We start from the raw sequence: 4197 nt of genomic DNA, 5'->3' as shown, positions 1-4197 counted from the left end.
TTGATCTTTGTGAAATGACGTGTTATCCTGCTGCTAGCCATCAGGGGACGTGATCATAAAGGGATAGATGTGATCAGCAAAAATAATCGTGTAGGTGATGTGATGTTTATATGATGTTCATCTGGTACTAAGGGGTCCAAAGTATGTTAAGAAAACATCCCCCACATCATTACACCGCCAGCATCCTGAACCACTGGTACAAGGTGGGATGAATCCAAGCTTTCATGTTGTTCACACCAAATTCTGAACCTACCCTTTTCAGTGTTGCAGCAGAAATCGTGCCAAAAACATTTCCAGTGTTCTGTTGTACAATTTCAGTGAGCCTGTGCAAACAGTAGCTTCAGTTCCCTGTTCTTAGCTGACATCAACAGTGAGGTTTTGTCCAGAGAACTGCTGCTCATTGTCTCTTTTTTGGACCATTCTCAGTAAGCCCTAGAGATGGTTGTGTGGGGAAAATCCCAGCAGATCAGCAGTTCCTAAAATACTCAGACCAGCCCATCTGGCATCAAGAACCATGCCACGTTTAAAGCCGTTTCAAATGTAGTTTTCCCCTCATTCTGATCCTCAGTGATAACTTTAGTAAACACAAAATATTCAGTTATTTGAATCTAATCTTGCACTCAGATGTTTGTCTCATTTTAATTCTCAGTGCTAAATGTGCACTGCAGAAAAGACAACTTTGCTCAGAGCTGACTAGTAGAGCTTCAAGGGCAGCTGCTCAGAGTTCTTTTGAGTGAATCCTTTTTTTATTTATGGCTATTAAGGCCTGGAACAAGCTTCCTGAAAGCTTGAAAACATGTATAGATTTTCATAGTTTCATAATTTATCTTTTGATGTAATCAATAAATAAATTAATTAATTATACTAATAAATAAGGCTTGTTAATGTTAATCAAATGTTACTTCTTTTACTTTTACCCCATATCATCCTGATCCTCCTGAGTTCATGTATTGACAGCAGGGGTGTTGCCACATAGGGAGGATGGGGTGGCACTGCCTCCCTGTGAAATATGATTGGCCTACCCAGTGTCCACCCAACAGTCCCATTGGACAATAGTGCCACTCATTTTACATGCATTACACCATGAGAGCCTGTGCAAGACCGGTGGTGGAAAGTACGAAAACGAGCCATTTTCTTCCGCTTATCTGAAATCAGGTCACGGGGCAGCAGCCGAAGCAGGGAAGCCCACACCTCCCTCTTGCCACCTCCTCCAGCTTATCCAGGGAAGTATCATGCCATTCCCAGGCCATCTGATGGATGTAATCTCTCCAGCACACCCACGATTTACCCTGGGTCCTCTACCCAGTTAGACATACCCACCCGGAACACCTTTCCCAATCAATGACAGCCTTAGCCTCTTTGTGATGTGGAGGAGCGGCGGCTCTACTCTGAGCTCCTTCTGAATGACTGAACTACTCACCCTGTCTCCAAGGGAGAGCCCATCCACCCTTCAGAGAAAGCCACTTGTACCTACAATTTCATTCTTTCACCTTTAAAAGCACTTTAAAAGAAATAGCATAAGCTAGTTGTGGTAATAAAAAAGTAAATCAGTGAAAACACAATAATGCAAAGGCGATATTGTTCATCTAAGAGTTGTGCACAGTCTGTGTTGTGGTGAGAGGTTTGGCCTTAAACGTGGCAGTTTTAGGTCTTATAATGGCTGACATCATTTAAATGATTCTGCGTAATGAGCACTTTTACTTTAGCCAGTTCAGGTGTAATGTGACGCTAAAATGTTTGGACTATTACTTATTGTAATTAGGATTATGAATGTAACTGAAGTAAAGTGTGAATACTGGTTTCACCACTTTGTAAAACAGTTATTCAATAAAAAACAAATGTTAAACTCAGAGTATTATACATCTGTGTTAATGTACAGGGCTGCAAATGAGCCTGAACATTGTGCCTACTATGCCAGTATATTTGTTATTTCATAGTATTTGTCTTGTCAGATACTATAATTGCTTTGTTCTTGGTCCATCCTGTGTTGCCCTACTTTAAAAAAGAAAAAGTCCCCGTTTGATTGTCTGGTTATGGAATGAGGGTGAGTACGTGCAAGGGTGTTGTACCGAGGGAAAGCGGGAGTGACTAGGGAGTGATGGGAGGGGGCTGTTGCAAGCTTGGAATGAAAAGTTTGTTTTTGTTTGCATTTTTTTTTAAATTTCAAACAAGTTGGATTGTTATAATGAAATTGGAATAAATCGGTTGGGTAACTAAAATGAAACAATGGTTTAGCAAGCTAATTTGTTTAATCTAGTTGACTGCTAATATGCAGTGCATCAGTGTGTCTGTGTGGGACAATGCCAGGTGGTAGTGTTACATTTTCATATCCATTTTAGAATTTAAGAATAAATTAAACTGAGCATGTTACAGGACTAATATATACATATATTTTTTTTCCTGCTCTTTTGCTAAGTAAATATAATAAGGATAAATGGAAGCATAAGTTTGTTCTTGTGGCCACATGTGAAAGTCTTTCTATACTCCTATATTCTTTTATTTCACTGTTATTTCAGCTGTTGTTATGTCTGGTAACAGGTTTTGACATTAAAAACAGTATGTATTCACTGTTGCTTCACTTTCTTTGTGGTAGTTTCTATCATAGGCACCAAAATCTGCAAACACTTGTAATTTTTGGTAATTTCTCCTGGTGAATATGATCAACCTTCTCCTTCTGACTATAATAAAAACACATTCCCTTTATATGCATTGAGTAAAAGGCAGATTTTAGAAAAGTGTCTTGTAGAGCCAGTCAAAATTTCTCATGTTTCAGACTGTCTGGACAGGGGTGGATAATAAATAAATATACTGTGCAGGCCTACACAGGGGCGCTCAGGTGGTAAAGCAGGTCACCTACTAACCAGAAGGTTGGTGTTTTTAACCCAGTCTGCTCCAGTCTGCACGCCAAATAACCTTATAGGCAAGATACTGACCCCACGTTAGCATACGTGTGAATGTTAGATCGAAAGCACAGCATAGAAAAAAGTGTTTGTGTGAATGTGTGTAAATGGGTACTCAGTGCAAAGTGCTATATATGAACCAGTCCATTTACCATACAGAGGGAAATGTTAGGAGAAGGAGTGAAAGAAAACTGAGGGAAGTAAGAGGTTATGAATGGTTTATCTGTCAGCAGCTGTTAAAGACAGTGAGACGGTACTATATCTATCACATTTCCCTAGTACAGTTTAACATACTCAAATGCATATACCTTAATTTGTTTATGCTTTATTGGACCCAGAAGCCAGTCTCCTCAAACAGCATTTTAAAACCCCACAATGACACAATAAGGTGCTGGAAGCATTCCTCAGAGAGTTTCGTCCATATTGACATGATACCATGATTCGTCATGTCCAAGAAACCAGCTAAGGGATGGATTTGGCATTCAACTGCAGCTCACTGGGTATTTTCTCTTTTTCTGATAACTCTCTATAAACCCCAGAGATGGTTGTGGTGGGAAATCCCTCTAGATCTGCATTTTATGAAATACTCAGACGAGCCTGCCTGGCATTAACTAACATGTGATGTTTAAAGTAACACGAATCTCTTCTCCATTCTGATGCTCACATTGAACTTTAGCAAGTCGTCTTGATCATGTCTACATGCCTAAAATCATGTGTTAGCCAGCAGCCAAACACACATACATCTGTCTACATTTGTCACATTTTAAATGAGGTTTCATTTTTGGTGATCAAACAGTAAAGAAATGTAACTGCCCTGCTTCAGATGCAGCAAAACAGGCCCTGACAGTGATACTACCACTACCAAGGATCACTTTTCACTTTACCTTTCACCGTCTTCCTCCGAGTATGGAGCCACAGTGAGCACTGATGTAAAATCTGTTAGTGATTCAGGCTGTTGCTGCCACCGGTACACACTCCTATTGTTACTACTCGTGCGGTGAATGTGTGGTGATATAAAACTCGTGTGACCGGTCTAACCTGCTCTGGTCAGACCCTCTGCCCTGAATAGAGTCTCTATGTAAACAGAAAAACAATGAACAAGCTGTTGACAATCAGCAGTTAGACATCATCAGAAGACTGAAACTTGACTCAGTGAAGAGGGGAAATAAACACCACACCCTCACCACTAAACAACACATAAAAATATGGGTTAATCAACAGAAGCCATGGATACTGCCCTCTATTTTATATTAAAGCAACATAATTTTGAAGCAAAAAACAAACACACAGATCAAAG

The sequence above is a fragment of the Neolamprologus brichardi genome, chromosome 7, assembly GCF_056152115.1.
Source record: "Neolamprologus brichardi isolate AB-2024 chromosome 7, ASM5615211v1, whole genome shotgun sequence".
Taxonomy (NCBI): domain Eukaryota; kingdom Metazoa; phylum Chordata; class Actinopteri; order Cichliformes; family Cichlidae; genus Neolamprologus; species Neolamprologus brichardi.
This window is presented reverse-complemented; position numbering follows the sequence as displayed.